This window comes from Columba livia, chromosome 10 (genome assembly GCF_036013475.1).
Source record: "Columba livia isolate bColLiv1 breed racing homer chromosome 10, bColLiv1.pat.W.v2, whole genome shotgun sequence".
NCBI classification, from domain to species: domain Eukaryota; kingdom Metazoa; phylum Chordata; class Aves; order Columbiformes; family Columbidae; genus Columba; species Columba livia.
In genome coordinates this window covers 19749552-19762246 of record NC_088611.1, presented here as the reverse complement: position 1 = coordinate 19762246, position 12695 = coordinate 19749552, and the positions used below count along the sequence as shown (strand labels likewise).

The following is a 12695-nucleotide window of genomic DNA, read 5'->3' as shown; positions in this document are numbered from 1 at the left end:
TTGTGACTGGGCAGTGGGATATCACAAGATAATGCAAGATATTAAGTGATTTTCACTCTTCTTATTCTCTCACTTAACATTTCTATTAAATATCCTAACTGTTCTAGTTTCAGGCACCTTTCATCTCTTTTTGAATTCTGAAGACTCATTGATAAAATCTTTTATGTAACATGATGAGAAATTTTATATGTGCCATTTTCTTCCCGTGTCTGTTAGTTTTTGTGAGCACCATAGGAAGACTGAACATGTTACTACAGATAACAGCATTGGAAATGAGGTGCTTAGCTAGGAAACCTCTCCCATCTCTTCATATAAAGGTTTAGTGGGGGGCAAAGAGGACAAGCCTTAACATGGGCAGACAAGACCCTGCTTTTTTTAGGCGAGAATTAAAGCTTTGGGTCCTAAATCAGCCACGACAGTCTGAGTGACGAGGGCTGGGAGGCTGTGTCCTGCAGAAAGGCCAGTGCTGGGGTAATCTCTCCTGGCAGGTTTAGATGGTTGCGGCAGCCTTCCTCCCTCCCCATATTGACCTGCTGTGTGGTGTTGCCACATATTGTTAAATGGGCACATCCTGGAAATGCAGCAATGGGTGCAGTTCAGCGATGAGCGATGCCAGGCGATAGGTAAAGCTTCCTTTGGGATGACGAGCTGCTCAATGGCCCGTGTGTCCGTCCCTGGGACATGCGCTTTTCTGCTCTCTGAGAAGCACGGAATGGTTGGCACAGCCACAGCGAGTGCCCTTCTGGTCTAGTTAGCGCCTGTGAGCATCAAATGCTCTCATTCATTTATCGGAGGGTGATAAACAGCCTGGGAAGCGCCTGCTTCAATCAGGTCACATTCTTGCTCTTTTATGAGTGTGACATCTTTAAAAGCATCTCTTGCTAATGTCACGAGAGAGCTGGAGGGAATCCCAGCTTGGTCAGCTTGGCGCTGGTTTTCCTGAAAAGCAGCTGGGTGTAGAAGATGCTCAGGTTGCTTTTTACAGGGCTATTTCTGCAGAATGTAAGTCATTTAAATACTGTCTTCCCCTAAAGAGAAAAAAAAATATATCCCCCCAATATGGGACAAAGCTCTGCTCTTCAGACGTGTATAATGCATTCGTGATTGTAGCAATGGGCTTTTTCGCTGTGTTTTGTGGCACAGCTGAAACCATTCACCAGGCAAGGGGCCACAGTGCTTGCCACGTTGTCACCTGTCTTTGGGATGGGAAGAAGAGGGTGACCACAGAAGCAAAATGGGCAGAAATCAGGCTGTTTCAGGAGAGGAAGCTGTTGGCTGCCCTGAGAGCACCTGCCTCATGTGGCTCTGCATGAGTGGTACCCAGGCTTTGTGTCCTCCCATGAAGGCAAACTCCCTCTAGAAGACCCTCTGACAAAAGCAAATATTTAGCCTCAGTAGCAGCCTAGACTTTGCTTTTAAAGCACTATATGATGCCCCATCCCTGGAGACATCCCAGGCCAGGCTGGACGGGGCTCTGAGCAACCTGAGCTGGTGAAGATGTCCCTGCTCATGGCAGGGGTGGCACTGGGGGAGCTGGGAAGGTCCCTCCAACCCAAACTGTTCTGCTGTTCTATTATTCTATAATTCTATGATTCGATGTTCCTGGGTGACTTCAGCCTGTCTCCTACCTCATTTTCCTTTTATTCTCCTGAAAAAAGCAGAAGCACTTGCAACCTGCAAGACCCAAGCTCAGCAGGGCTGGCTGGGAGGTCTGGGAGCCACAGAGGTGCCACAGTGAGAGAAATTACTCTGCGGTGCTGTGGTCACGCAGGAATTTGCAGCTGGTCTCTCAAAGAGGAGACAGAACACCCTAATATTCCCGGTTCCAGCGCTGTGCAAAGCCTTTGCGACATGTTGAGTGCTCTGCAGCTGTTCTGGCATTAGCTTGCAGCACAGGGACTTGATGTGATGTGCACGATCATAGATCGACTGGCGACAAGCTGGCGTGTCCTACCTGGGTGGGCACACGTGTCCATGTGCATGGCCGTGACCTTGAGGAGGGCTGGTTTTGAGATTCCCATGCAGCTGCTGTTTTGCATTGTGAGCCATATGGCTGGCACCATAAACACTGGCTCTAATTGTAGCTCTCAACCTGCCAAAGTCCAAAACAGGGAGAGTGATGGGAACAGAGACTGGGGCTGGGGTGGGGGGGTGGAAAAAATTGAGCCTTTGCCTATAAAAGACCCAGAAACAACGACAAGGCAAGGAAAGAAATGAGGATTCATTACTCTTGTAAAAGTCACCTTCTCTGACCTCGGGCACCTGACTTAGCATTTTCCAAGTGGATATTTTACAATAATAAAAGTGAGAGCATACCAGGTGTGTGGAAAATGAGGGCAAATTTGTGTTTAAAAGAGCAGGGACATTCCTTTTAATGAAGGACTGTAGAGAATATGTTTCTAATCAAACTGCTAATAATAACCTTGTTTCTATAATCTGTCTTTTCAGTAAAGCAGGGTTATGTGTTACGGGGATTAAGGGGTTCAGTAGGGAGCTAGGCATTGGTTTCTAACAGGTTGCTTGGCTTTATTAGCAAAGCATGAAGGGAAAACTGGTCTTGTTCCTCCCTGCCTGGGCTTTATGTCAGCCTATCCCCAGGCAAAGCTAATGCAAAATAACTACCAGGACAAAATGGAGATGCTTTTCACCTATTCTGTATAGATTTAAATGGGTAAGATTTGAGGCAAAGCATTGCTATGCATAGGTTATTTAGTCCCTTTCCTAAGGGGCAGAGGCATGTGAGCAGCCTCTCTAATCAAGTGAAGGGATAAGGATGTCACTCCTCTCAGTGGTGGATTTGGTGCTGCATCCCGAGCTTGTCTCTTCAGATGCGCCAGGTAACCGTGAGTGGGTGGTGGTGTGTGTCTGTCTGTCTACTCCTGCCCCTAGGACTTCAGCTGGGAAATCAGTGTGCACAGGAGGGGCTGGCACCCAGTGCAAGTGTCAGAGCGGCTCTGGAGATGAAATCACCTCCTTGAGGTGAAAAAGACTTTGCAGCCAGCAAAAGCAAACTGTCCCCTCTCCTCCTTGCTCTCTCTCCTTGGCCCTGTAAAGCTGGGATTTGCCCCACCGGTTTTAGAATGATTGTTATTTTGTTCAGGGACCTTGCAACCAATAGTTCATGGGAATTCAGTGGGGTTCTCCAGGGGTTCAATCAGCCCCTTCCTCTCTGAGGGGACAGTTGCTGTGTGTCCTGAGGCTGGAAGACCCCAGGGGTCAAAGGCTTTTTGCTTCAGCAAGGTCAGGAGAGGAGATCTCCAGAGCCACCTGCGTTCATTGGAGTGGCAGCTCCTTCCACATCCCCAGAAAGAAAGCTCAGAATAAAGCCAGGGTAACCCAAAAAGTGATGGTCAACAGAGAGTCAGCTCTGGGACCTTGGTTTTGCAAGGCTGGCCACTCGCCCTTCTCTAATACACCCAGGGACAGAGGGTGTCCTGGTTATTCACTTTACCCTGGGGTCCCCAGAACTGCGTAGCAGGCAGAAAACTACATTTCAGTTCTTTCAAAGACAACTTAAATTAAAAATCAAGGAGAAAAGCCTCCAGCAGGAACCAGTGAAACAACAAAATAGGTAGACACCTCTGCCTCTAATTTATGTGAGTTTAAAACTAGTACCAAGATTGGCTTAATTACCTGGGAACAATGTATTTCTCCTGGATCGCAGATCAGCTCGTTAGCAGTACACTTTTTTTACTTCCAGTTGAAATTGATAATACATCCCTCACTCAAAACATTGTCTCCCAATCACCATGGTTACTGCCAGGTTTTCCACAAGGACCCAGCATATTCATCTGTCAAGTATGCTAATGGGGAACGGACCCTGTCACACAAAGGAGCAGGCTATTCAAACATACACTTGGCAAATAATTGTACATGTCAAAAGAATGATGCTTGTTATTTGCCTAATATTATCCCCCAGAAGTGGGAAATAGTTCAGCTCTCAATGCAAAATGGCTTGCCCTTATCAAATAGGCAATTTGCTGATAATTTAGACTATTAGAGATCTTGGGGTGGGGAGACAAAAGGGGGGGGGGTGGCAAATGTAAGTGGCCTTTTATAATTGCACTGAAAGCAAAATGGGGCATTAAGTGCCCTGGAGGTGCCGTATGGAGGAGCATCACGGGAAGCGCCGCGGTCCGATCCGCTCACACCGCCCCTCTCACCTCCACCAGGTACCTGCTGGTGGGTGGTTAATTATAATTTAGTAGGAACAGTTTTCTCAACCGCTTCTTTTTTTTTTTTTTTTTAATTGCTGTTTATCTTCATGATGGGCCAATTTCCAATTTGTCTATTTCGGTAATTAAGCAAAAGAAAAATGTTACTGTAGGATTCTTCTAAGTTTCCGAGCTCCTGATGTTAGCAGCACGAGTTGTTGAGCCTGTGCAGAAATACCTGTGGAGGAGGCAGAGGAGGATCCTTTTCTCTCAATTTGTGGGGCTTAAAGGCCGCTCTCATTCAAAAAAGGTGTCCAGAAAGGCAGAACCAGCCCAGGGGCTGAGCTGGAGACTGTAGTTGTCATCTGCAAACCACAGATAAATATCTATTGGGGGGTGAAACCACAAAACTCACATCACATGAGGAGGGAGGAGGAAAATCCTGCAGCTCTGTCTTGTCAAACCGAAGAACTAATTCACGTCTCTAGGCTGAGACTTCCAGTCTGAGTTGTAACAGTCACAAATATTCTGGCATCTCTATTCCTTCAAATGTAATGGGCAAAAACCTCTCTCCTTATCGTATCAGGGCTTTTGAAAATTATTGTTTCTTCCTTGTGTAGTTTTGTAAGGGAACAGGAGAGGCCACAGGAATTATTTCTTCCTCTCCTAACCCTGCCTTTTTCCTCTCTTCCTACACAAAGATGGGATCTGTGAGGTTACAAGGCACTGACTGAGAACCCCAGGAGCATCGTTCACGGTAAGAACGAGCACATGGGCACCAGCCTCCTGCCCACGGTCTCTCATGGCACATCCAAGATCTCCACACAGTCCTTGGCTTCACTTGGTGTCCTCCATGCCACGTCCTGCGAAGTGACAGCTTCCCACCCATCCCAAATATTCACCCAACACTGGCCGTGAGCCCAGGTTAGATACCATGACCTAGAAGCAAAAGGCACATTAGCGGCTTCCCAAACCGAACTGGTTCCCCTCTGTCTCACCTGGGCTACAAGAAGCAGTGTTGCTGGTGGCAGGAGGGGATGGCGCCGCGCAATCACGCCTCAGTGTGTGACATTATTTGGTGGATGTGGCTGAATTTCGATTGTGGGATTCTGATTGCTGAGCCCCCTTGTGCTTGCTGTGGGAGTGAAATGCAGTTTATTTGCCTTGGGAAGGATGGGGAGACCTCCCTCCAGACTGTAAAATCGACTTCTGTTTGCCCTTAAAATGCACATGGGGGATGCAAAGAAATGCATGGTCAGGAAGCTGAGGTTAGGGGGTGACTAGTAAACCTTGTGTAGGATGAGAAAGAAGAGGGGTTATGGTTTACTACACCATGATGTTTGTTGTACAAATAACATAACTGTATAACGAGCAGAAAGAGAAAGGAAAAAAAAGCAACGACTAGCAAACGACCTAATCGGCTATTAAAATATTTCCAAGCAGTGCAATTAATACAATTCCCAACTCATAACTTATTTGCCTCTGTACAAAATTAACATAGATAAATAAATTAAAAAAAATAACCTTACCCAAACTGCTTCATAATAAAATGCGATCATAGCAATAATAAGATGCTTCAGTGCATGAATCTGGTTGTATTAATTCACCCCTGGTGTAATTGACAGCTCTCAGCCTTCAGCTTTCTGCTGAACAGTGTACTACGGCTGAATTATTATACCTGGCACTTCAGACTCTTCCACATCTCATTGCCTAATTGTGTTCTCTTCTAGTAGGTGAGTGTTAAACTCAGACATTAAAGGATCTCTGCCAATTACCTGAAGCTCAACATTTGATCTGCCTGAAAATCTCACTGATCCGTGGGGGAATGCTCCTCCGTCTGCATCCCGAGTGCTGCATCTCCTTGCTCAGTGCGGTGTAAAGTGAGAGCAACTTTACTCTTGGTTTTAAAGGCACAAAAAGAGTGAATAATAGAGGGAATTCAGGCAAGAAATCCAGTCCCCCTTCCCCTGTTCAGAATTAGTGTTATCATTAATCCAGCAGCAGCTGCTAATTATGTAGGGCTTATAGCAAAATGTATTGCTCTCTTTGTCTTCTCGCTGCTGGTTTTACAGATGCCGTTTGACCGGTGCTTCTGTGTGATACCTTATAAAAGAAGCAGCTTTTCTGGGATTACCTCCCCATTGCATTTCTTTTGCTTGTGGTTCACTGATGTGTTTCAGCCCATGGTCACTGCAAAGCCTGTATGGCTCAGCGGTGCTTTGGAGACCCTTGTTTGCAAACCAATCAGTTAAATTAAGAAGCCTGATTCTCACTGCTGTGTGATGACATCTTCAATTTAGCTGGTGCCCCAGTGAGGAAGTAAACAAACAATAAAAGTGTCACAATTCCTTCTAGTTCCATTAGACAAACAAGAAGTTTATTCAGCGTTTTGGCAAATGAAAATTTAAGCAAACCATCAAGGGAGATGTTTTCCCCGTCAGATGCTTTCTGAGAGGGGATTATAACAAGAAAGAGCTATCACCCACCATGTCATTATAAACAAAGGCTCCTGTGAACCCCTTTTATTAAAGATTAGCAGCACTGATTACAGACTCGCAGGCTTAGCCAAAGACAAATTAGAATATCTTTTGCCGTGGGATAACTTACACTACCTTCCTGGGCAGTGAGACTATTGCGAACAGTGGACTCCCGAGAGCAGATAATTTTCACCTCTGGCCATTTATCCTCTGCCATTTAGAAGCAGCCTGGTGATCTGTCTAGACCTATTTGCTGCCAGAGACCAACACTTCATTACACCTCCTGCCGTATGATTCCAGGTGAGACCAGTCATTCATGCCACAGGAACAGCAGATTTTGGGCATTTCTCATGGCTAACCCTTAAGATTAATTCCTGAAGCATTGCCAAGGAGCTCTGCTCCAGCAGGGACAGTCCAGGATGCAAATTCAAGCCATACAAATTCAGTTTTCAATGCCATGCGCTGGCCACAGGCTTGGTGCAGACTTAGAGACCCATCAGGCTAGTTGCAAGGCGCTGACCTTACTGTGTCCAGCTTATAAACATCAGGTTCCTGCTTTTGCCCACCAAAATTCATGCACACATAATTAGGAAATGTGTGCACAGACCTTTCGAACTGGCAAATATACTCTGGACAGCCCCAGGGACCAAACAGAAGCAGTTGCAGCAGGGATGCTAGTGCTGCCTGGGATGGCTGTGCAGACTTCCCAGGGTGCTGCAAATAAATAGCATTTCCAGCCTCCCAGATGGGGTTGTTGTCTTTATACCTAGCACAAAAAGAAGGTATGTCTTTGTGGGTGAAGGAGAAAATATCTCTTGAAATAGTGCCCTACGAGATCCTATGGTACCCAAGGAATTGTGGATACCGTGGTTTGGATCTCTGGACCCAGGTCCAGCAATCCATACCCGTGTGAGTGATGCGAGGATCAATTCTGGGCACTGATGCAACATGTCCTTTGTGCTGGTGTCCCAACGAGGCTGCACTGCACCCTGGGACTGAGTTGCCTCCAGTTCCTCAAGTCCTGCACGGCCACCTGGCTTTCTAGGGAGCTGCGGTCCCTGACACTGCTGTCACTCCAGGCAGGGGATGGTGTTCGGCACAAGACTTTTTTTAGCAGCGAGAAACTCAGGGTGGAATGAGCCCTGCCACTTGCACAGTCACAACATCAGTCTTTGTTTATGTACTGAACTGATGAGCAATTAACTTGGAGACGATACATTATATGCTGTGCACAGGCCCCGTAATGTGCTTTCTATTAAGGCTGCCTAACACTTCCTATTATTAGACCTCACTTTCTGTTACTTACAACTTTTCCAAATTCTAACTGCTCAGGTTGAAATCTTCCCTCCTGGGTGTTGCCTCAGGCTGGACAGATCACATTTTGCTTGGCAAGTTTCTAAATGCCCTCAGGGAATCCCTGGTAGGGTTGTGCTGTCTGTGCTAATGGCTCCGAATGACACCCAGTGAGAAGGGGACATAGGAGACCAAGCAGACAATACCAATGCAAACCAGGTCACTTAATTAGGCTAAGCCTGAGCTCAGCTGAAGGCAGAGGGGTCTTGTAGAGAGGCCTCTATGGTTTCCCTCTGCATGCTCTTTGTTCATAATAACTGCAAGAGTGATCCTTCGTTGTCTGGTCATGTCTGGTTACATTTTTCCCGGACGTAAATTACGATACAGCTTATCTGACCTCAGTGTCATCATCCCTAGCAAATTGCAACTGGTTCTCACACTGTTATTATGGAGTCATTCTCCCTCCACCTTCCATCACCTACACTTTCCCGAGCTCCTGAAATGGCCAAAAGCTTTCATTAATGTGTGATGGGAAAAGTGCCGTGGGTTAAAGCAGCAGAAGGTGAGTGCCTCACAGGAAAAGGGCAACAGGTAGGGCCCTGAATCCCAGTTTTAAGGACATGGATAGAGCTTGTCAGTAGAAAAAACAGAAGGTGATTTGCTTCACTTTATCTGCAGTTCATCCTTAGTGGTGGGAAAAGCACCGAAGGAAGAGGTAATGGTGAGCTCCCAGCAATCATAGTTTAAACATTTGGTGCAAGGTCTGGAGCTGAATGATGCCCTATGATCCCTATCGAGCTGCTCCGTGTCCTAGCCAAGCAGCACCTGGCAGAGGGGACACACAGATTTAAGATCAGGATACACAAGGCTCACAAATACCGAAGCTTTAAGCAACAGTCTTGGGCTATGCTAAGGGGAGAGAGGATTTAACATACCGGGGAGGCTGATGAGAAAGCAAACAGATGCCTGGTGAATGAGATATTCCTGGGCAGACCTGAATTCTGCAGGTTCCTGAGATATCTGGAGGAAGTGGCCTCCTGATAGCAGCCTCTGGATTGTCTCTGTTGGGCTGTTGGGATCAAGTTTCCATTGCAACCTCCTTCCCAACACAGACACTCCCAGAGCCTGGGATGCCGTTCCCAGAGGTCACCCCATGATTTTGTTAATCTGAGCTCCCAGTCCTGCTACAGAGATGCTTATAAAGAAGCTAATCCCAGGACCCTCTTTTCCATCTCTGTGGGAACAACTCCATGCAGATGGGGTGAGGACAGTGAAACTCACATTGTTTTAAACAAACACAAAGTCAGATGCACTGGGGAAGAAGACAAAGCTAAATTATTCCTGCAGAGGGATAGTACAGAGCATCTCTGCTCCCTATGTGCTGCACAGCCTGCTAATGCGTCCCATATCTGCCACCTCCCTTCCCAAACTAGGCGAGAAACAAACCCATTATCTGAAGGACATTTGTCTAAAACTCCTCTTTTGTGCCTTGGCTATCTGGGGCCTGCAGCTGTCACTTCCCATTCTTCCTGTAATTGCTCCTACTACAGCTAATAATGCATTTATCAAGCAGGATTTACTTATTTATTTATTTGTCTCCCTTTATTATTTTTATTATTTAGGTAGAAAATAGGTCTTCCTGTCCCCACCCCTCCAGCAGAAAACTATAGGTTTCCAAAGAAGCAGTGGTTGCTCTGGGCTCTTGCCTCAGCCACAAGGAATTGGTTTATTAATATATTGTGCCCCTGCAGCAGGCTCTGGGATGCAGGGTCTTCACCTGCCTGTGTCACCCCTTCCCATGATATCTCCTAAACTGAAGCCCTCACAACGGGACAAAAAGCAATCCAAAAAGCAATTTACTTTGCTGACAATTTCCTCTCTCCCCAGAGGTGCGGTCGAAGATGTTTGTGCATTGGAAGGAGAGAGAAATCAGCTCTCCCCACGCGTTCTCTGCAGCGGAGCTGGATCAAAGGGCCACGATGCCCCAGCCCAGGGCCCTGGTGGCTGCAACATCCACAGGTTTGTGGTCAAGTGGGGCTTGGACACTTTGGAGGGGGCATCTCATGAGACGTGGCTGAATTCGGATAACTCAGCGCCTTGTTCTTGCCTCCCACTTTTCCTTCTCCTTCTGTTCATTGCACTTTTATGATAGTGAGCTCTGGGAATGCTTCTTTTTGGTGGGTATAACAAGTTTATGTGCACCTTTTGGAACATTGAAGGCTGTGTTTGTCAAAGGCACATGTAACCTACTTTATTTAACTGCCTGCTTTCCTAGGCAAATTGTGGCTTTATCTTGCTGTTTGCTCTGGGATTGGTAGGAAAGGAGCTGAATCACTAAACTTGCAGGTTTTCTACTTTGCTATTAATGTCCTCCATTCAATAATTACCCCAAATTACCCTACAGGCAAATAATTTAGCCATTTCCTGCCTCTGTCCATGGGATATCTCCTTTGAATGGTGTTGTACATCTAATCAGTGATAGGGTTGGAATGAGGCAGAGGTGAAAGGCAAAAGGTTGTGCTCATGTGATTTGCGCTTGCAAATTAGATGACAGAATTGCAAAAGAAAGTGTGGGGATGGATGCTGGGGGAAGAAAAGAAAGAAATCATTCAGTTGCAATCGCAAACATCTGGAACATCAACTGCCCTTTTGTTTTAAGGAATAATGAAGCAGCTGTTCGAGATCTCATGGAGATTTGAAGGAGAAAGTTGTTCTGACATCTGTAGGGACACTGTTGTGTCTTCAGGTCTCTGGGGCTGGGAGGAAATTCGCTTAATTTCTCCCTTAGAAGAGCAATGTATAAGCTTGAAAAGCACAGAGGTCTTTCAGATATTCCTCGGCTTTTGCCTGCTACTGCTGAATTAACACAGCAAAGTGATTTCCCTGACCTTTTCACAGTGTTTAGGAGGGCAAAGAAGAGCAAAATTCAGCCCATCAGGTTTACAGGTACAAGCTCTCATCCGATTGCTCACTGGGATGCTTCTGGCTTCCCAGGCTCGCTGCTTAATTCAGGAGCCATTTGGAAAAAACAAGTGGCCTAGAGCCTGAATGCTTCAATAGCCAAATTTCACAAACAGCTCCCAGGATGACAACTGGATGGAGCCAAGAAAAAACAGATATATAGTTTTATTGCTAGTGGATCCAGGGCTTGGGAAAATTTCCTTCTGAGATGAAGGAGAAATGATTCTCCCAGGCAGCAAAAAGGCCAATCTCTTCTCCAGATTACCATACAGGCACGTTGTACCAGCAATGCTCTGCAAGCCACGTTCCCTCTGCTCTGACCTGGGGGTTATGAGTTACTTTTTCGGTGCCAAAGAGGAAGACTAATTTGTTCTGCTGTTCGTGATGGGCATTGCCTTGCTCGATGAGCTGAGGATTTTAGCCAAGCTCCTGCTTCTGACAAACCACGTCAACGTTTACCTCCTTGCTGGCTCAAGTGTTTGTGCATGGTGCTGTGGACATGGTCCCTGGGACTCAACCCTCTCCGCTCCATCTCCTCTATCACCAGTTTGCCAATAAACCCTCTCAAAAGCTGAGTCTCAAGCTTGTTATCTTCCACCCTGTGGCAACACTATTTTGTATGCAGTTTAGACGGCATGTGTCAAAAAAACCCCTCTCTTCTCTAGTGGAGCACAATGGCTATCACAGAGGAAAGAAGAGTTATAGAATCATAGAATCCCAGAACAGTTTGGGTTGAAGGGACCTTCCCAGCTCCCCCAGTGCCAGCCCTGCCATGAGCAGGGACATCTTCACCAGCTCAGGTTGCTCAGAGCCCCGTCCAGCCTGGCCTGGGATGTCTCCAGGGATGGTTCATCCACCACCTCTCTGGCCAACCTGGGCCAGGCTCTCATCACCCTCAGGGGCAACAATTTCTTCCTCATCTCCAGCCTAAATCTTCCTCCTTTAGTTTAAAACCATCACCCCTTGTCCTATCACAACAGGCCTTGCTGAAAAGTCTGTTCCCTTGCCCGGCTCCTCCATGCAGCATCTTTCATCACTTCAGGACTCAGCCTCCCAGCCATTCATGTGCCCAGCAAGCCTCATCCACTTCATTCAGCAGAAATGCCACTGGCTGGTACTACATTTGTGTAGTGCAGCGTTTCACTTGTCCTAAGGGAAAGCAAGAAGTCGAGCCATAAGCTGAGGTTGTGTGTGTCCTGTGTCCCTGAACGGCTGTGGATCAGTGCAAGCTGCAATGGCTGGAAAACATGTCTTCACTGCTATAACAGCAAGTACTTGGATTGCTAAAAGGAAAGAAGATAGTCTTCCTGTGCACTGTGCTAGTCAATTATATCTTGCCTTTCCTCAAGTGTAGACAATGTTGCTATGCTTGTTGGGTTTGGTTTTAGTAAGTTTAATTTGCTTTTTCCTCCTTCATCCATTGTGGTCCTTATAAAGCTAATTATTGAATATTCTTTAAAGAAAAATGAGAAAAAAAATCTTCTCATCTTTGTGAAATCCCATTGGAACAAGAAACTTAAATGTGAAGCTTATCTTCCTTTGATAGTCAAGCTGTATGGATCCATTCATGAGCATTTTCTGTTGAATTGCAGGCATGGGTCAGCCAAATAATTTTGCAGTTTTGCATGTTTCAGTGAATGAATTCTTTTTCAAAATACCTGAAAAGTTTTCCTCAGAGTAGAAAAAAAGTAATCTAAGTGATTTTTTGGTATCTATGTTTCATGTATCTACAAGAAGTTTCCCAAAATCTAAGATTAAATGGTTTACTTCTGTTTGCATAGAATGTTAGAGTTGACCCAGGATTAATCGT

The 12695-nt window shown here is 46.1% G+C and overlaps 1 long non-coding RNA gene across 2 annotated transcripts in view; it reads left to right on the top strand.

Annotated features, from left to right (window-relative positions):
• The window catches only part of LOC135580477 (uncharacterized), a 47106-nt gene that overhangs the window by 3101 nt on the left and 31310 nt on the right, over positions 1-12695 (top strand). For both annotated transcript variants that reach the window (XR_010475148.1, XR_010475147.1), the window contains exons 2-4: positions 4856-4911; positions 5885-6034; positions 9812-9943. This is a non-coding gene — a long non-coding RNA (uncharacterized LOC135580477). The remainder of the gene's footprint in view (positions 1-4855; positions 4912-5884; positions 6035-9811; positions 9944-12695) is intronic.